Source organism: Prionailurus viverrinus, chromosome F2 (genome assembly GCF_022837055.1).
Source record: "Prionailurus viverrinus isolate Anna chromosome F2, UM_Priviv_1.0, whole genome shotgun sequence".
Lineage (NCBI taxonomy): Eukaryota > Metazoa > Chordata > Mammalia > Carnivora > Felidae > Prionailurus > Prionailurus viverrinus.
The window spans coordinates 10033108-10054971 of record NC_062578.1 but is presented as its reverse complement, the minus strand read 5'-3'; the positions used below and the strand labels follow the sequence as shown (position 1 = coordinate 10054971).

At 42.1% G+C, this 21864-nt stretch overlaps 1 pseudogene; it reads left to right on the top strand.

Annotated features, from left to right (window-relative positions):
• Positions 1–16452: 16452 nt before the first annotated feature.
• LOC125156561 (60S ribosomal protein L10-like) lies at positions 16453–17078 on the top strand (annotated as a pseudogene).
• The last annotated feature ends 4786 nt before the right edge of the window (positions 17079–21864 follow it).

The window sequence follows — 21864 nt, the reverse complement described above, 5'->3', positions numbered from 1 at the left end:
TGAGGTCATACAGGCTTGTTCACAGACAGTCCTGGGTTAGAATTCTGACTACCGTTTATTTACCGTGTGATCTTTGATATGCTACTTGACCTCTCTGAGTGTCAGAATCTGGGAACTGGAAATAATGGTGCTTATCTTGTGGTGTTACGAAGACGAGAGGCAGTGTGTGTAAAGCGTTTGGCAAATATAAGCAGTCCAAAGGTATGAATTCTTATTAATGATGCCCCCCTGTTGGCTCACGTCCTTAGAGGGCATTTACCTCTAGTGGCAAGGAAGAATTAAAGATGACTAAGGCATATGGGAAATCTGGGACACGAAAGGACCTTGAAGAGCTGTTATTTTCATCTAGAGGAATGTCTAACTCATTCATGATAGATAGTTTTGATTTTTCTTTTTTAATATCTCCGGGAATGAAGACTGTATTACTTCACAAGGCATTTTCTTCTAGTGTTTCATCATTGCAATGGTTAAGAAGTTCTTCCTTATATGCGGCAGAAATCAGCAAGCTCATTTCCTCGGATTCAGACCCCAGGGGAAAAGGAGAACAGCTGCTGAGTTTCTCAGTCCAGAAAATCTTCACCGTATTCAGTCATCACCCCTTTCCTGTTTCTCCCTGAGTCTGAATAGCCAAGGGCCTCGAACAGTTCCTTGTGGACACTGGCCACCATTGCTCTGTCATCTTTGATCCTATCACACGAGGAGGGTTTATTTTCTTCACATCTGGTTAAACAGTTGTCTCTGTGCTCTTGGCAGAGTCGAATAATTACAGAATGTAAGGGAAGAATGTTTCTCAAGGCTGTAGGAAAACACAACTTATTTTGATGGTATACTAACAAATCCCAGAGCTTATTAGAAAAGAGTCTCCTGTCATAATCAGGGGCTTTATGGAGGCCTCTAGTATCTTCTGTGATGAATCATGATAAAACAGTATGATGGCTGAGAGCATGTGTTCTGGAATCATACAGAACCCCTGTTCCTCCTCTTGCTATGTATGTGACCTTGAGCAAATTCTATAACCTCCCCCAGGCTCCGTTTTCTCCTCTCTACAAAGGGACAAGAGGCATACTGACCTCCTGGGTTCCTGAGGTGACCATCTGCTCCCATTGTCAATGCATCACCCCTCTTGGGGTCCAGGTTCACCTTCCATAGATGCTCCGCCCGAATGGACAGCGTTCCTTTATGCGTCTCTCCTTCACAGTGAACTTTCTCACGGCCATGCCCTGCAGGGACGCTGAGCCAGCCGGGTTCCCTGCTGCACGGTGGGTCCCGGTGGGAGGGTGAGGAATCTAGTGATCCCTGCCCCCAGCTTTGTGCCCAGAACGTCCTCCCGACCTGCTGATCCCATGGGTCAATTCACAGGCTTCCCAGTGTCCTGAGGCCTCCTGCCCTTGCTGGTCCCCAGGCCCCTCTGCAGGCCCAGGTGTGGCTGGCCTACACCTGTGACTTCCCTCTGAGCCAGCACTCTGTCTACAGCCCAGGCCACATGCACCCCAGAAGACAACTTTCTGCTTACCTGGTGACAGCAACCCAGCTCTAGCTGGGGCAAACCAACAAATATCCCTGGGCTACTTCTGCAATGGAGTCTGAACCCCTGCCTCAGGGAGGGGGCCCTTTTGAGTCTGTCTTTCCTTTGGTTCCCTCCTTAAGCCCTGGGTATAATACAGAGTGTCTCTGGGTCTTGTATACACTGTTTGATCAGAATTTAATTATTCTTTGTTCACCCCCTCCCATTTAACTCATCGTGTGGTTTCTCTCTCTTAATTGGCCCCAGACTGATCACGGTCCTGCTCAGATCTCTGGCTGTGGGAGGTGTCATGGGGATACGGTCCCACTGCTGTGCTACGATACATCACAGTGTCCTCGCCAAGGCCACACTTCGGTGCCAATGACCGAGTGAGGCACAGACAGGGAGCCATGCTTGTTCTTGGTCAATGTGGGCTCCTTGGATGGGCAGCCTTGGCTCAGGGACTCTCCACAGATTTCCTTAAAAACTATGCTGTAGTTGAAGACTTTTTCCTTCCCAACCTTCCTTCCCTCCCCATCTTTTCCAGCTTAGTCTGCTTCGTGACCTCTCCAGCTCGCTTCCCATCCCCTCAAATCTGTTTTCTCCTTAAATCTCCTACAGATCTACTCCCATCTTGTGGCCCTATTGCTGAAAGGACCCAAGCAAACACAGCTGCCATAGGGATTAAATGAATTAACAGGGTAAAGCGTGTAATATAGGTGCTTCAAGATGCTTGCTGGCCGAGAGGATGCTGAGGAAGACAACGGTTGGCCAGTGTCAGACGTGTGGACACTGTCTGTTGATGTGTGGATGCTGAGAAGCACCTTCTTTTCTCTGGTGAAGGAGTAACAATGATCCCTCTAGTTCCCGTCGTTCAGGTACACCGATGTGCGGTGGGGTGACGTCTTCGATTGGGGGTACTTCTAAAACCTTTCATTAACTTTCTTTTTTTGCCCCTGAACAATAAACACAGTGCTAGCAAGGGCCCCGCTGAGCGATTTGGAATGCTGCGTGAGGGTCTCCATGCTTACTGACTTTTTATTCTGATACACTGAAGAAATATGCGGCAATGTGGTAAGACCTCAGCTTGACCTGGTGAAGAGCACTCTTTTCATCTCGGAAGCTTTTTGTAACTTTTGTTCCTCTGTCTGAAACCTAGCAGCAGCAGCAGCAGAAACTGATATCCAGGATCTGATCATTTTAGGCTCCTAATCTGGCAGCCCTAGATGCTTAGGTATTAGTTTCTCTCTCTCTCTCTCTCTCTCTCTTTTTTTTTTTTTTTTTACAGATTAAAAAAAAAATGTTAGTGGCTCACAACGCTTTTGGAATTGACTAAAAAACAAAAAAATCACTTGCTCCCATGGCTGTAATTCCGAGTTAACAGTAACGGAATCTTTCTTCATCTCTGGAAGTGGTATACTGACCTGAGCATCCTTCATGCATGTGATGGAGAGCCTGTCCTACCTCGTGGAAGGAAAAAGAGCCGACAAGAAATCCGAGAGAGTTGGTCTTCCCCTGTTTCATGTGACGTTGGTACATGGCACTGGTTTATCATCCCCAAGACTTCCCCGTCTTTGGCTCTAAGACACTCTTCAAGGACCCAGGCCCCCGAAGGGATGTTTAGTAGCCTCCTCTGCCTAATTCTGACACGATGTGTTAGATTTACAACCGCCCAGTATCAGGTACCCAGTGCTTTGGTAGCCTGCGTGAGTGATGCATGGCAAGCTGATGCCAATTTTCAACTAAGTTACTGATTGCAAGAGATTTTACTGTGAGCGAACAAGGAATAATTTCATAAGGAGAATTTCATAAGGAGAATTTCATTCTCCAGGGAGCCCAACTGGATGCATTTGGGACTTTCCAAATCAATTCAGGGTCAGAGCCAGAGAGTGTGGCTAAACATTTTGGCTCATTCAATCATGGCCTAAGTGGTGTGACTGGTAATATATATTCTGTAACCTCGATCCAAAGAGCAGCAATCTAACCCCAGAGAAGCTAACCTGGATGGGGTGTGCTGTGGTGCTTTATGGTAATTTATTCTTTCAGTTATATTCTTGTTGCAGCAAAAGAGATAATTTTGGGAATCGGGAATATTTCTAGCCTTGTATGCTCAGCCACATACACCATTAACATAAATACTTCTTTTCACTCAGACCCTGGAAATAGTAGCTGTGATTAATATGCTCATCCATATGCTTTTTTGTACCCTTTAAAAGCAAAAGATGATGTGAAAGAATTAAACGTGGATTGGGATTCATTCTGTAATCACACTAACAAATGGCATTTTAAAGGAGATAGCAGAAAAACATTGTGCTAAGCAGAAATGGCAGCTAAGAAATTGATTTCTTATGACAAAGAGAAGCTTTTTGCCTCGTTTTCAATGGAATAGAAAGAGATTCCTAAAATATGCAATATAATCAGGCTCTTTCTTGTCTTTGGCCAAAAGCCAAAACTATAGTTTTACAACATCATGCTTGGTTCTGTTCTCTCCCTTGCTCTTCCCCACCCCCCACCCCCCACCCCTGCCTCACTCCAGTGATTCTCTCTTCAACTGGCTGGAGCATGCTGGGGTTCGCAGGGACGCCCCCCCCCCCCCCCCCGTGTCTTTACCTGGCCAGCACAGCTTTCCAGATGCTTCCAAGTCACCAAGAGAGCTGGGGCACCTTGGAAATTTAAACTCTCCTCGCTCAGCTACTCCCCCAGAGAACTCAGTGGGTCGAGGAGAGACTCAGAAACTCTTTAAGTGTCTTTTGAAAGCCCACGAATGGACTCATGCTGACTCATGTTCAGATGAGTGAGCCACATTTAAAACATTGAACAGAGTCAATCAGCAATATATTCCTGAGCGCGTTCTTTTATGCTCCGAGAAGCCTTGTGCTGCCAGTTTGACGCAGGCTGACTCATTTACACAATGCCCACTTCTGGGGCATTGTCTTTTGTGAAGGGTGTGCATTCTTGGAAAGGTGTGAATTAAAGGAGAAAAATGACGGATAAGCTACAGATAGGGCATGCGTTCATATGAGGTATTATTTCTGTCATATTCTGACATGGGAGCGGCGTGTGATTTAGGACCACGGAGAGTGGGTGAGGACAGGCCAGAACCTCACATGATCCAGCTACACTCAGATGGACACATTCCAGTCTGGTACGCAAATGATAGTATCGTGCAAAAGTCTGTCAAGGGGCCTGGAGTGGCCTCTCCTCTCTGGTCTAGGTCAGCTCACAGTCTCCTGCAAGCCTCATGAAGGCAGGCCTCTGACTCGCTTATTGCTGGCTCCTCGTGGCGAACAGGTATCTGCCTCTCTAAGTGCTCAATCCATGCTGAATGGATGATATTAATACCAGGAGCAGAGAGCAGCGGAGCGGAAAGTGGAAGGTCAGAGCAGAGGCAGGAGGGTATGAGTCCCAGGCCAGGCCCACAGGAGGCAGGAGAGGGCAGGAGTCGACCATCACAGTCATTAGGAGGCAGCTACCCGAAGCATGGCCAGGAGGCCCGAGCCAGGGGGAAACTGGGACCGGAGACCAGGGCAGGGGCCAGCACCTGACTGATGGCAACAGGATGATCCAAGACAAGGCCAAGTTTATGGGTGGAGTTTAAGAAGGCCCAGCTGTGAGAGAACAAAGGCTGTGGAACTGAGTTCTGGGCTCAGCTTGATGTTCTGCCTGTAATAGAAACATGTACCTGGCTCAATGTTGGGGTGTTAATTCTCAACTGGTGGCAGGAGTGATGACCTTATGATCCGAATCTTTGGATCCCAGTCCTGGCTGCGTCACTTACTAACTACAAGCAGGTCAGTTAACTATGCTTAGTCACACATTGCTTCACGGAAAAATGCTTACAGCGCAGATCTTCTTACCAATAAAATAATAGCTTGTGCCTATTATCAAGACTAGGTAAACACAAAAGAGGGAAAACTACATTGTAAGACTGCACTGTAAAGTGTTAACCAGGATTGATTCAATCATTCTTTCCCAGCACCAAGTGGATCAGGGATCAGTTTTTGTCGAGTCCTCTTGGAAAAATTGCCTCGAGTCTTCTGTGCCCTCTCTCTCGCCTTCAAGTGCAAGAATGAATCTTGGAAAGTATCCTTAGAGCCTGAAGGGATAGAAAAGCAAGATTGAGGGAGGATGCCCAGCTCAAGTCTGATCCGTATCTCCAAGGGCTGGTGGAGTGGAGCCAGGGCACCTGGGCAGGAGAGCCACCCTGCCCCTGCCCGGACCTCCCCAGACCCCACCGTTCAATACCCTGCCCGCCCTGCCCCTCCCACTTCTGCCATTCTTCTGAAAGGGAGGTGTGTGTGTGTGTGTGTGTGTGTGTGTGTGTGCACGCGCGCACATGCGCAAAGCCACCAGCCTCCCCCAGGGGTCAGGATTCATTTGCCCGTGTAATTGTGCACTCACTTAGTCTACAAATGTTTGTGAACCCTTGCTACATGCCCGGCTCTCTGGTAACACCTGGCCAGACAGTTGAAAACCATCAGTTGGATCCCAGGGTCAACCAGCGGGCAGACCCCAGACAGGACCTCACTCTCCAGTTGGTGGGCTGGTACCTTCTCTTGAGGGTCTCAGGCCCATTTATGTTCTTATTTGTGGTTCTGTCGTCAGCTCAAGTCATTTCACGGAAGGCTTTTCCTCTCTTACTGCTATCTGTACATACCCCCCAATCCTCTCCCTCCTTTCCAGTTTGTGCCCAGCTGCTTGAGGAAAATCTCTCTTTGCCACAACCTTAACTAAAGCTGATACATATACGTATATGGGTAATGATCCCTCTATATCAAGGGACAGGAGGGGCTCCTGGGTGGCTCAGTTGGTTGGGGGTCCGACTTCAGCTGAGGTCGTGATCTCACAGTTCGTGAGTTCAAGCCCCACGTAGGGCTCTGTGCTGACAGCTCAGAGCCTGGAGCCCGCTTCGGATTCTGGTCGCCCTCTCTCTCTGCCCCTCCCCTGCTCACACTCTGTCTCTCTCTCAAAAATAAATAAACATTAAAAAAAGGGGGGACAGGAAATCCATATAAAATTAGGGAGGAAAAGAAGGGACTTACAAGTCCCTATAATGGGTGAAATAGATCTTCTCATAATTTTTGTACTAATCCGTTTCATTACTACTGATTAATTTCTTTCTATGACAAGAAACTGCCGTTAAGGTAATTGTTAACTATTTCAAATACAAATTTAATTTTTTCTGTTTCGTACTATTTTGTTCCCTTTAAAATATATGGTGTTTGGAAACTTTATGGCTGCTGAAGAGTTTCAAGGGTGCCTCTGAATCATTTATTACATTCATTGAATAGAAAAATGTGCTTCAAATTTGAAATGCATGCCAGTAGCGAGCAGGATTTTTAACTCATTATAGAATAAATTGTGAAATTGATTTGAAAACGTATGGTTATAAATCTATAAAATACTGGCACTTTTCGTGCTGTCTTAAAACAGATCTCTCCTTTCCATATTAATTCCTCTGTTTTCACATTCTTTGGGCCCCAGCAGACTCCTCATCCTGACAGCTGGGGCAACAGTAGGCTCTGGAGCCACATGACACCCTGGAATTTTTTAAAAATTTCAAAATGCAATCTGCCAAAGAATGTCCCTAAGAGCCTCCAAACAAAACAGCTGGTTGTGGGCTAGACTTTCTGAATTGATCCTAACCTGTATTCAGCAAACGGAGAGCACACAGTTGTTTAGCATTTTTGTGTCCAGATATTTTTCTATGGATTTTCATTCTTTCGAAACTGAAAAGTATGTGTGTAAGTTTCTGAGTCTCGTACTGCACATCACGTGTATTTTTCATGCAACCAGCAGTTGAAAGCTGGAGACACACTGAAACCAGGAAAGCTTATCTTCTGGAATTTTTCTCATTCCCCCTTTCCAGATGGATCCTAAATATTTGCCAGGAACACTGCCTTATTCACAACTCAGAATAGAAATACATAGAGAACCGTAATAATTGTTCCCACTAAAACTGTTTTCTGCAATTACCAACGGAAATAACAGAAATGCTAGGAAAACACATATTCATCAAAATAGCAGATTTTTTTTTCTTCTGTGAGCTGCAATTAGTTCCTGTGCCAATTTCCATTTTCTGAATTGCATACTAGTTGATAGACGTTTTAATTTTTTTTTTTTTGACGAGAGAAAAATGAATGTATTAACTCATAAGCACATCCTGACCAGATTACAAATCAGTTTCCCTGGAATACATCAGTAAATAAACAAAATCTTTCTGAAGGAGAGGTCCGTCCTCCTGGAAATGTTGATTGGGAGACATTAATTTCCAGTCTTCACGTACCTTTGTGTTTTCTGGTGTCTGTTAAGTCTTGCAATATCGTGAGAAAAGAATAACCAGACCTTCTTTAAATGCTAGCCACATGTGCTGCATATTAACAGCTGTCAATTCAGGGTAAAATAGAATGATTTCATTGCAGCAACCCCTTCCTACACCATTCCCCTGCTTCCATGCCAGTAAGCTGGCACTTATAATTAATATGGAAATTTGGTTCCATTTTGAAATAAAAATTATCGACCACTTCCTATGTGTTCGACACTATCCTGGCAGAGTAAGAAGTAAACACCGTAAAATTCCTGCCTCAAGAGCCCCTAGAAGGTTCCTGTGACCAATAGGAGACTCCTGCCCTGTCAGTAGGCACCTTCAGTTCATGGACGCCGTATGGTGCTTTAGGCCCAGTGCTGCCAGATTTTCTGATTTTTTCAAGGAACACAAAAAGTGGGGTTTTAATATGTAGCTATTGATTTTCAAATACTGACGATGAATTTTAAAAAGTTTAAAACCTTGTGCAGGACAACAATTCATATCTGCTTGACAGTCTGGACCCACATCTGCTTTAAAAAAATTATTTGGCTTTAAGGGCACCTGGGTGGCTCAGCTGGTTCAGCGTCAGACTCTTGGTTTTGGCTGAGGTCATCATCTCATGGTTCATGAGATCGAGCCCCGCGCCGGATTCTGCACCGGCAGTGAGGAGCCTGCTTGGGATTCTCTCTCTCCGCCTCTCTCTCTGCCCCTCCCCCATGTGTGTGCACTCTCTTTCTCAAAATAAGTAAATAAACTTAAAAAAGTTAAGTTAAAAAAAATAGTGAATCAAAATCCAAAAAGAACAGTTATATAGTGACAAGAAGTCTCCCTCCCAGTCCCCTCCCTAGAGGCAGTTCCTATACCAGTGTCTTCTGGACCTTTCAGCCATCTTCAGTCTCCACGCAGGTACAAGCATATGTACACATAGGGTCTGTGAGCACCGAGGGTACTACTGTATCCACACTCTCATGGTCCACTTTGCTCACTAAATATACTGCACATTATCGCAATTGCTCCAAATCAACCTCTATAGAATTACCTTCGGCATAGTTTTCCATCATCCAGAGGCATGGGATCATCTGACCAGTGCCTCGCTGGTGGATATTTACTGCCTTTCCTGTCCCTGTTACCACAAACCATGCTCCAAAGACTAACCCTTGTGCATATAATACTATATGCGTGAGTATATCTGCAGCCCAAATCCCTCAATTCCTTCCAGCAATGATTCTCAACCTGCCTGCACAGGAGGATCCCCCAGTGCAGATTCTTGGGTCCACCCACAAAGATTTGGGTTATTCCCTGGCCACGAGGAATTTTTAAAGGCCCGAGGTGATTCTGGAGGGCAATCGGTGTTGAGAATCCCTGCCTTCCAGACCAACCCAGGTTGCGCATCCTCTGAAAGGGACTAGCATTTCCCTGCCAGTGAGAGCCTACAGAGCCCTCCATGGGTGCTTTTGTCCACCTGAGAAGTAGAAATCCGTTGGTGCTTCCAACTGCATTTTAGAAATTCTACAAGAGCGGTTGCACACATTCTCGTATTCTTTTTAGCTTTTTTGGAGAACTGACAATATATTTTGCTCGTTACCTATCATACCGTTGGTCCTTCTCTTTACACATTAAAGAAATTAGTCCTTTGTGGACTTTTTTAAATTTGTTTTCTAGCTTGTCTTTGTCTTGACTTTGCTTATGGCATTTTTCTCTGGGAAGGAACCATTGTGTGTCACCAAATTTATCAAAAAGCGTTGGCTTCTGAGTTTTGTTTCATACTGAGAAAAATCCTCCTCATTCTGGTATTATTGGAAAAAAATTTTATGGCTTTCTCCAGAATGTTAATGGTTTTATTTTTGACATTTAAAGTTTTTTTTTCATCAGAATTCTGCATTTGTTTTGGCCTAAGTGTGTGGTATGGCTGCAGCATTGTTGTTATTTTTTCCAGATGTTCAGACACCGTCGACTGAATAACCAATCCCCCCTCCCGTTGACTTGAAATGTCATTTTTATCATTTACTAAATTACCTTATGTATTTGAGTCTAATTCTGGACTTTCCATTCTGTTCCTTGGATCAATCTACCCATGTACCAGAACCACACTGTGTTTTGGTAGACTAGAGATTTGCAATATGTTACAATAAATGATTCCTTATTGCTCTTACACTTCAAAAATGTTCTGGTTTTCTTGTTTAGTATTTTTCATTATTAACCTTAGAGCCAGCTTTTCTAGTTCCATAATAATCTTGCTGTGGTTTTTACAAGACATTGTGCATAATTCATTTAATTTATGGAGAACTGAGTACAAACGATCTACCTCTCGCTCACCTCTACCCTCATTTCTGCTTTCTCCCTTACTCTGAAAATGCCAGCCCTAACTGTATACTTGAAATTCCACAAACCAATCATGCTTACCTTGAAATCTTTTCATTGGCTGAGACCACTGAAGGCAAGATCATGAAACACCTTCCCAAGGGCAACTCCTTCCCAGGCTTGGTGCTGCCTGCCTGGAGGCTTCTTAGCTTAGACACCACATCTTCTCAGAAGATTCTGCTGTTTTCCAAGGACCGACTAACACATTGTATTGCAAATGTCTGTTTGTTAGTGTAAGAGACAAGGGTCCAAATCTAAAACTTGCTAAGACTCAGGTGGACAAAAAAAAAAAAAATCATAAATATCTTTTTTTGGGAACTGATGTCATCTTACTTTAAAACTTCTGGGGCACCTGGGTGGCTCAGTCGGTTAAATGACCGACTTCCGCTCAGGTCGTGATCTCACAGCTCGCGAGTTCGAGCCCCGCATCGGGCTCTGTGCTGACAGCTCAGAGCCTGGAGCCTGCTTCAGATTCTGTGTCTCCCTCTCCCTCTGCCCCTCCCTTGCTCGCACTCTGTCTCTGTCAACAATAAATAAACATTAAAAAAACAATTTAAAAAAATCAAAACTTCCATATCGGCTGTGAATGGGAAGGAAAAGACCCTTAGGCTTGCTAGCTGATACGTCACTTTTAATTTTAGTAAGTCTTCAGAGTATTTATTCAAATTTCCTTCAAGGCATTCTCTCACGGTTCTTCTCCTCGCAGTCTTTTTTCCTGAGGGCCTCTAAGTGTAGGAAGGGCTCATGGTGCCAGCATCTTGTGCATTCTCTGCTTCTTCTGGATGTCCTGCTCTGATGTCCACTGAGGTGTGACTGGTGCCTTCTGCTAGTTTTGAGCCTCGAGCTGGTACTCCCTGCTGGCCATGTTCCCCCAGTGCCTTGGGTTGTCAGGGTCCAACACTCTACAGCCTTCCCACTGCAACTGGACACCTTTCCTGTGACTTCTGCACCTCCTATCTAGGGTGGGATCTTCTTTTTTCTCCCTGAAAGAGTGAGTGGCACCTTCTGAGTCTGCCCTCAGGTATCTCTACATGCTAATGCTTCCCTTTTGCTCTGTCTGTTGGCCATGGAACTCTGCTGAGGACACTGACAGTCTTGCATAGGTTAACCCGGGGGAGGCCAGAACCAGCTCCGGCTGTCCCCGAATTCCCCTGGAATGTCCAGGCTCCCTCACTCTATGACCTTGGTCAGGTTACTTAACTTTCGATGCCTCTGTTTCCTCAGCTGTAAAACAGAAGTGAAAATAGAACGTGAACCATGATGCCATTCTGAAGGGGAAATATAAGCACTCGATAAATATTTGCTACTTTAAAAATTATTCTATTCCACTTTTACCTTGAGGATTAGAGAACCTCAGTTCTCCCAGGCATTTATTGATCAATTTGGTATCTTTACTGATTTCCTAGAGCAAGTGAACAAGATAGCTTTTTTTTTTTAACTCCTTCCATTACATTTAGATTAAAAAGTGTTTTTAAATTTCTTTTTCTTTTTCTTTCTTTTTCTTTTTAAAGTGGTTTTTCATACTTATGTAATAGAGGCTGTTCACCTGGGCAAAAATTATTTTCTTTTTTAAGAGAGAGAGAGAGCATGAGCAAGGGAGGAGCAGAAAGAGAGAGGGAGGGAGAGAATCCCAAGAAGGCCCGTGCTGTCACCACAGAGCCGGATGCAGGACTCAAACTCACAAACCGTGAGGTCATGACCTGGGCCAACTCCAAGAATGGCTGTTTAGCGGACTGAGCCACCCAGGTGCCCCTGGGTACAAAATTATTAAAAAAAAAAAAAACTCATGCAGAAACGTCCAGTCATGAGTCTGACAGACTAAGACCTTACCGGACAATTCCCTCCTTTGCAGAAAACAAGTATGGAAGCTGGACGTAGGAGGAGACTGCCTGATGGTACTAGACAGTGAACCGAAGCACAGACTGATGGGAGTGCACATGCACTTGCAGGAGGAGATCCGTAGATCTACACAGTCAAGTTTACATCTCCATGCCTTTTAATAGCCATGGGGCTAAGTATGGTCTGCATGGCTCACACAGCAATGGCAGGGGTAATCGGGTTTTCCAAGAAACCATAGTGAAGCCAGGAAACTGAATGCAAGTGGGGGTAATCCAGGAAGGGTAAGAGGCAGAGGAGGGATCCCCAGTCTCCGTCCATCAGTTTCTCTGACTGACCCCAGAAACAGGTGTGCATGGAACAGACTCAGAGCAGCTGAGCTAGAGACAAAAGATCTGAACTGAACCGGAGGTGCCATCCAAGCAACCGTCAGCACTTTAAGACGGGCCAAGAAAATTCCCTGCTACAACGAAGAAAACCACACTACCAGAGAAAGCAACCACAACAAAAAAACAAAAAACAGTATCCAAGATCTGTTAACATTCACAATGTCTAAGATATATCCAAAATTACCCAACGTACAAAGGTCACCCAAAATGGAGCACATTCTCGAGAGAAGAGAAAATGGATTGTGTCTGACCCTGAGATGAGCAAGTTGCTGGAACCAACAGATAAGGATATTGAAGAAGCTATTATAACAATAGTCAATGAAGGAAAACAGAACATGTTTTAAGCAATTGAGGATCTCAGCAGAGAAATGAGAAGTCTCAGCAGAGACATAAAAACAATAAAATAATAAGCAAATGGAAGTTACAGAACTGAAAATTAGAATTACGATAAAATATTCGCTAAAAACTTAATAGTCAAATAGACATGGCAGAGGAAAGAGGAAATGAATGCAAAGATAGAGCGATAGAAATGATAAAAAATGAAAAACAAGAAAAACAAGATTTTGAAAAAGAAACAATATCTTGTTAGGTTGGATAGAATGATCAAACATACGGGAAAACCAGAGGGAGAGAATGGGGCAGAAAAAAAATATGTGAAGACATCATAGCAGCACACTTCCTAAATTCGATGAAAGATGGAAATGTTTAAATACAACATGCTATACACACAACAACCACAATGAGCACAGAAAATCCAACAGAATTCTATGTTTCTTGAAAATATCTTTGAAGATTAAAGGCAACCGCCCAGAGCAGTGGAATATTCTCTCAGATCTCTTTGCAAAAACTTGCACCTGGGGCCAGAGCCAGACGTTGTTTCCAGGATAATGGAGAGTGTTCTGGAACATCCTTGATACTTTGCAATTCCATTGGACATTCTATCTATTGGGATTTTCACAGGTGAAGGAACAAATGCACTATCCAGTGCTGTCTTAATAAAAGGGCCATAAATGTAGATATAGGAAAGATAAAAGAATGCGACAGATTTGCAATCAAAGATCTCACAGTGATAGCAATGGGAAATCACATGAAAAATTTATTAGTGGAGGAGGACACATAATTGGATTAACAAACAAAAGGAAAACATAGCTGCATGCTGAAATTCTCAGTGCAGGGTAAGTGGGATTGAAAGTAAAAAGAAATGCTCAGATAAGAGATGCTCTCCCTTAGGACATCCTCACCATCTGTGCTTATGATTTGTTCTTTTCCTATTGGAGATGTAATATATAATATATAAATATGAAGTCGGAGAAAATAACGCTTCTCTGGCTAGCACAGTGGGCAGAACAGCACCCAAGAAGAAATGGTATTTGAATTGTATGTCAAAGTACGAGGATAAAATTTCCATTCAGAGGAGGAGAGGAGAGGAGAGAAAAAGACTTGCAGGAAGAAAACATACAAAGCACAATGTCATTTTAATTAAGCACGCTACCTCATTAAGAAGTGTAGACGGTCTTTAAAGGCAAAGCCTAAGGTATCTGCTTAATCTGTATTCCTCACACACAATATATATATTTTTAATTTTTTTAATGTTTATTTATTATTGAGAGACAGAGAGAGACAGAGTGTGAGCAGGGGAGGGGCTGAGAGACAGGGAGGCACAGAATCTGAAGCAGGCTCCAGGCTCTGAGCTGTCAGCACAGAGTCCGACGCGGGGCTCGAACTCCCAAACTGAGAGAACATGACATGAGCCGAAGTCGGACACTTCACTGACTGAGCCACCCAGGCGCCCCCTCACATACAATATTTTTAAAAAATGAGACCAAAAAGTCATTTTCAGATGAAAGAAAATGAAAATAATTTGTCTCCAGAAGACCTGCATTATGAGAAATGCTAAAGGATGTTCTTCAGGCTGAAGGAAAATGACAGCAGATGGAAACTTGAATCCTCAGGAAACAAAAGAAGAACATTGGAAAAGATGAATATCTGGATATTGCAAAAGACTCTTTTTGGTCCTCTTTACTCCTAGTTTCTCTGTCAATAACTGAATGGTGTAAAGAAAGATATAATCTTTCTGGTAGGGTTTATAACATATGTCACTGTAACAGATAACTGCTATTATGTTAGTAGTAATATATATATTGTAGAGAGCACACAAGTGGTGGAGAGGGGCAAAGGGAGAGAGAGAATCATAAGCAGGGTCCACGCTCAGTGCAGAGCCCGATGTAGGGCTCGATCCCATGACACTGGGATCATGACCTGAGATGAAATCAAGAGTTGGACGCTCAACTGACTGAGTCACCCAGGTGCACTGTAGTAGTTATATTTTTACTGTCAGTAGCCAATGAAAATTTAAGAGTGCATATTATAATTCTTAGGGCAAGTACTGAAAAAATGCAAACAAATAAAAAAAAAGGATAGGAAAAGAGCCAGGAGAAATATTAAGATGGAATTTTAAAAAATATTCAAATAATCCAAAAAGTAGGAAAAAAGAAATAGGGGAACCAAAAACTGGAAAGACAAATCGATGCTTAAATAATAGACCCAACAAAACTGAATTAATAATTATGATAGATATTAATGGATTAAACAATTCAAAAGATTGTCAGAATGGGTTACAAAACAAACAAAAACCAACCATTTTCTACCAGGATTCTGTTTAAATGTAAAGACACAGAGAGGTTATAGTAAACGGATGGAAAAAAGATATGCAATGCAAGCCATAGGCACAAGGATGCTTAAAGTTCTATGTTAACATCAAATAAAATAGATTTTTAACAATATTGTATTGCCAGAGATAAAGAGACTTAATAAAGACAAAAGGGCCACTTCATCAGAAATATATAGTAATTATAAATGTGTGAGCACCCAAAACATGAAGCAAATCTGACAAAGTCAAGAGAAGAAGCAGTCAATTCTACATCAGTTGGAGAATTTAACAGCCATCTCTTAGCAATTGATAAAATTAGACAAAGTCATCAGAGATGTAGACTATCTAAACAACATTATCAATCACTTTGATTAAGCGATACTTATGGTACACTCCACCACCACCAGCAGAATAAATATTTCACATTCCTTTAAAATGCAGATAGAGATTCGCTAAGATAGACTATATTCTGACCCATAAAACAAGCCCTAATGAATTTAAATAGATTGAAATCATATCAAGTAGGTTCTCTTAGCACAGTGGAATTAAATTAGAAATATTAAAATAAGGCAAGCAGGAAAACCCAAAATATCCTGGAAATTAAATGACTCACTTCTAGTGAACTGGGTCAGAGAAAAAAATCACAAGAGAAATTAAGAAATGTACAGAGCTAAAGCAGGACATAGAGAAAAACTAATAGTATTAAATACCTTTATTTGAAATAGAAGTCTCTAATGATCAAAGTAAGCTTCCACCATGAAGGGAATAAATTAAACCCAGAACAAGCTAAAAGAAGGAAATAATAAAGGTAAGTACTAGTATCAATAAAATAGAAAACAGAAAAACAATAACTAAAATTCTTCAAACTAAAAGCTAATGTTTGGAAAGATGAATGTAACAGATCACCCTCCAGCTGGACTCATTAGCAAAAAAGAAAGCACAAATGAATAATATTAGCGATAAAAGAAAGGGAATCACTGCAGAACTTTCAACCATAAAAAGATAATAAGGATCCTCGGTTTGTTCTCTGTTGATGGAGAGAGGGTGGGAGATGGCTAGATGGGTGATGGGTACTAAGGAGGGCACTTGTGATGAGCACTGAGTGTTGTATGTAAGTGATGAATTATCGAATTCTACTCCTGAAACCGATATTGCACTGTATGTTAACTAAAAATTTAAGCTAAAAAAATTATAAGGAAATTTTATGGGAACTTCATGCCAATGAATTTGCCAACCTACATGAAGTGGATAAATTCCTTGAAAGACACAAATGACCAAAACTGACACAAGAATAAATAGCAAATGTGAGCATTGCTGTCTCAATTTAAAAATCAACTTTATGATTAAAAGCAATTTCCCATTTAGCTTTTTTCCTTGGTACACCACTAAAGATTCTGGTGTTGCCATGGGCTGCCACCCCACCTGGTGTTACCAGTATTGTAAGAACAAGTCATTTCCAAAGTCTGGCATCTGCACAGGTGTCTCTAATGCCAAGATCTGCATCTTTGACCTGGGGTGGAAGAAGGCAAAAGTGGATGAGTTCCCATTATGTGGCCACATGGTGTCAGATGAATATCAGCAGCACTCCTCTAAAGCCCTGGAGGCTGCCAGTATTTGTTCCAAAAGTACATGGTGAAAGCTGTAGCAAAGATGGTTTTCACATCCCAGTGTGGCTCTAACCCTTCCACGTCATCCATATCAACAAGATGTGCTGTGATGGAGCTGACAGGCTGCAGACAGGTATGTGAGGTCCCTCTGGAAAGTCCCAGTGCACCGTGAACATTGGCCAAGTCATCATGGCATCTGTACCCAGCTGTAGAACAAGGAGCATGTGATTGAGGCCCTATGCAGCGCCAAGTTCAAGTTCTCTGGCTGCCAGAAGATCCACATTTCCAAGTAGACTGTACTGAGTTTAATGTGGATGTGTTTGGAGACAGGCAGGCTGAAAAGCAGCTCATTCCAGATGGCTTGTGGGGGGTCAAATACATCCCTAATCATGGCCTCTTGGACAAATGGGCTCTGCACTCATGAGAGCCTCAGCACTGCCCCTCCTCAATCATGCCCACCCATAAATCCTACTTTCTGTCAAAAAAATCCCAACAATTTCACAAATAAAGTCCAGGTAATTTCACAGTTGAATCCTATCATACAGTTAAGGAAGGCATTATATCAATCCTGTACAAACTCTTTCAGAAAAACAGAAATCGGGGAAATACTTCCTAATTCATTTTATGAAGACAGTTTTATCCTGATTCCAAAGCCAAAGATCTCACAAAGGATGAGAACTACAGACTAATATCCCTCAGGAACATAACTGCAAAAATGTTTGATAAACTATTAGATTGGAAAATCAAATCCAGAAAAGAAAAATATATATTTATATTTATATATAAAGGATTATACATCATGAATTATCCTCAAAATGCAAAGCTTGTTCATCATTTAAACATTGAACAGTGTAAATTTACTATGTTAATAACAAAATGGCAAAATATAATTATTTCAATAGATACAGAAAAAACATCTGATCAAATTTAGCAGTAGAAACATGCGGCAAACTAGAAATAGTTGTGAACCTCCTCAACATGACTAAGGACATGTACTGAACACCTTCAACATTACTATTTGACATTGCACTAGAGATCATGGCAAGTGCAATAAAATAAGAAAAAGTAATAAAAGGCATAAAGATGAGAAAGGAAGTAGTACATATTTCCTTATTTGCAGGTGACAGGAATCTACAAAAAAGCTATGAGAACTTAGCAAATTCTCATTAATAAGTGAATTTAGCAAGGTTGCAAGATACAAAGCCAATATACAAAAAGCAGTTAAAAGTTTAGATATGGCATCAATTACAAAATGAAATAATAAAACAACACTCCATTTACAATAGCATCAAATGTATATAGGAATAAATTTAATGAAAGTCACATCAGGCCTTTGTACTGAAAACTAGAATACTTTGCATGGGAAAACTAAAGAAGGCCTTAATGGAGAGATGTACCATGTTTATGGATTGGAAGAATTGACACTGTTAAGATGGCAGTTCCCCCTAAGCGGATCAGTAGATTCAATGTAATTCCAATCAAAGTCTTAACTGGCTGCTTATGAAAGAGATTTACAGGCTAATTCTAAATTTAAACGGAAAGGAAAAAGACACAGGATAGCCAACATAATTTCAGAAGAGAATAAAAAGGTGAACGTAAACATTACTTGATTTCCAGTCTTTTTTTTTTTTTTTTAATTTTTTTTTTCAACGTTTATTTATTTTTGGGACAGAGACAGACAGAGCATGAACAGGGGAGGGGCAGAGAGAGAGGGAGACACAGAATCGGAAACAGGCTCCAGGCTCCGAGCCATCAGCCCAGAGCCCGACACGGGGCTCGAACTCACGGACCGCGAGATCGTGACCTGGCTGAAGTCGGACGCTTAACCGACTGCGCCACCCAGGCGCCCCTTGATTTCCAGTCTTACTACAAAGGTACAGTAATGAAGACAGTGCATTCATGTATAGGGCAGAACATATAAATAAATGGGACAGAATAGAAAATCCAAAAATAAACTCACAGTTTTATGGTCAAAAATTTTTTTTTCAAAAGTGCCGGATTCAATGAGGAAAAGATAATTATTTTTCAAAAAATGGTTCTGGAACAACTGAATCTCTGGGGAAAAAATTTTTTTTTGAACACTGAATCAAACCACACACTCAAATTAACTCAGAATGTATCATCACCTAAATATAAGAGCTAAAATTATAAAACTTCAAAAACAAGACATAGGAAGAAATCTTTGTGGTATTATGTTAGGCAAAGATTTCTTACACAGGTATAAAAAGCCCAAACTGTAACATGCACAAAAATTGTAAAATGGCCTTCATTAAAATGAAATCACTTTCTCTTTGAAAGATATAACGGAGGGGGAAAAGAGCAAGCCACAGTCATATTCAGGGAAATAATTGTGAAACATGTTTCACAAGGGTTTATACAGAAAACATGTGAAACATGTTTCACAAGGGTTTATACAGAATTCTTACAATTCAATAATAAGGCTAAATAACCCAATAGGGAATAGATCAAAGATTTGAATAGATACATTATAAAATATATATCAATGGCTAGTACGCACAAGAAAATATGCCCAATATCATTAGTCATCAGAGAAATGTAACTTAAAATGATAATGAGATACTACCATATACCCACTAGAGTAATACAAGTTAAGAAAGCCTGACAATGCCAAATGTTGGTGAGGGTGTGGAGTCAGTAGACCCTCACACATTTGCCGGTGGGAATGCAAATCTGGTTCATATGCTTTGGAAAACAATATGGCAGCATCTTACAAATAAAAACATACATATTCTGTCACACCCAGCAATTCCACTTACAGGCACTGCCAGAGAGAAATAAAAACGTATGTTCACACAAAGACAGGTATACAAATAAGTTCATAGCGATATTATTCATAATCGCAAAACACTGGAAGAAACCCAAATATTCAACTGATGAGTGGATACACACACTGTTGTGTATCCATACTGTGGGACAACAGAAAATTAGTACACAAAATATGAATGGCTCTCGAAAATGTGTTGCTAAGTGAGAAAAATGAAACACAACCGACTGCATAATGGATGATTCCATAAATATTAAATTCCAACAAAGGCAAAGCCATGGTGATTACAAGGGGCTGGCTGGGTGCGAGCAGAGGAGGGTAGCTGACAAGGGATAAGAGGAAAATGTTTAGGTGGAAGGAAATGCTATATACGTGCTTTTGCTGGTGGTTTCACAACTGTGGAGAATTACCAAAATTTCATCAAAATACACGTTTAAATGTGGTGAACTCTGCCTCAACTTAAAAAGGAAAAGAAAACTCAGAGACCTCATTTGGTGAAACAAACGAACAAGCAAAAACTTCTCCCTTTGTTGACTGCAGTTTCAACCGAGAGTTCCGTAGTGAAAATGATTTGAATGTAGAGTCTTGAATTTGAGCATGTTCTGTTCACTGGAAGAACAGGGTCAAGCCCTAACTCTTCTTTCCACCTCCTGCAGTTTTTAGTAATAGCCATCTCCAGGCAAAAGGGAAAGATAAAAGAAGAAAAGCTCATCTTTGCTTAGATACTTACATTTGTGACTTTGACCCATTTGCACAAATACAGTCTAGTTCCATAACGCTGCTATGAGAGGCTACAATTCCAGTAGGAAAAAGAGTCCCTCCACTAAGCCACTTCTTCTCACAGGAAAGTGATTGTTGTTGTAAACAATTTGGGAAGTGAAACTAAAGTACCAAATGATACTTGTTTGCCATATGCAAAAGACCCAGGAATTGAACCAGCTGTCTGTGAGCAGAAGTGAAGTTTTACATGTGTGATAAGAAAACCAGCATGTTATTCTTTTCTAGCACATGGAGCATGTCTTTGCTGGTGGCTCAGCACTTCTCTTTAAGTACCAAAAAAGCCACTGGTCTGGATGAGAAGCACCGCCAGTTATCTAGATAATACCCCTTCTCCTCCTCTTGCTTCCTACAGAAAACTTTGTTCATAGTATGGAAGTTCCCAGTTGAAAATTTTTCTTAATGCTTATTTATTTTTGAGAGAGAGACAGAGACAAAGCATGAGTGGGGGGAGGGGCAGAGAGAGAGGGAGACACAGAATCCAAAGCAGCTCCAGGCTCCAACCTGTCATGTCAGCACAGAGCCCGAGGTGGGGCTCGAGCTCACAGACCGTGAGATCATGACCTGAGCTGAAGTCAGGCGCTTAACTGACTGAGCCACCTAGGAGCCCCAGGAAGACCCCAGTTTAAATGCTCACCTCTCCAGATTCTTTTGCCATCTTGGACAATGAGATATAAGTGAGTCTACTTACCTTTCATTGGCACGTAGAGGAAAACTTGTTTTCCTGATAGAAGGGTGATCAAGTCAGACGACACATGCCCTTTTTGTTTACCCTTCAGAAAGAGGCTATCCTGCAGAGGGATGAGGATAAAAGCCATACCCTGAGAGTGGCCGGGAGCTGATTGAGAAAAAAGATGTGGCCACCAGGCACAGTAACACACAACACGCTTAACTGGGTTGTGCTTGGACAGGGTTGCACGAGATGGAAAGTCTCCACAACATGGGGCTGTCCGGAAGCCCACAGTGAAGAGGGATCACTACCAAGAAGGGGAGGAAGACAAGGAGACTCCCAGAGGAGATGCGGACTGGTCTCTTGCGCCCAAGTGATATTCCCTCAGCAGCACAGTGGAGAGTCTGTGGGTCAGAGAGCGCCAAAGGGCCATGGCAGCTTGAGCTGTTACAACCATACGGCTCTATACCGTCTATTGCTAGCGAATGTGGAGGTATGTTTTGTGAGGTATGCAAAGCAGGCAGGCTCCAAGTGGCCAACTCTCTACTTGTTTGGACTGTCTTTAAAATAATTGCATGTGTAAAAATTTGAGTTTGGTACTGGCGGGATTTTGAGCTTATGGGTCTTGGCCTGCAGTGAGGGAATAAACAACTTGGGGGCCAATATGCAGGGGCTCATTTATATAACAGAGTGATAAAGCCAGAGCTAGATGGTACTGGGTCCTGAGTGGTGTTCTTAGGCAGCGCCATCAGCCTTGGCCTATGTGTCTCTGCACTTCTAGTTACTTGGATAAAAGAAAACTCTTTGGTTAAACCATATATTCAGGTTTCTGTAGAGTATATATGACTCTATTTTAAAAATCTTGTTAAGCTCTTTGCATGTACTATTCCATTTGCTCCTTATAGCAATTCAATGCAATAACTACCATTATTATACCTTCAGAAGGGACTGAGGTCCAGAGACCTAAAGGAACTTGTC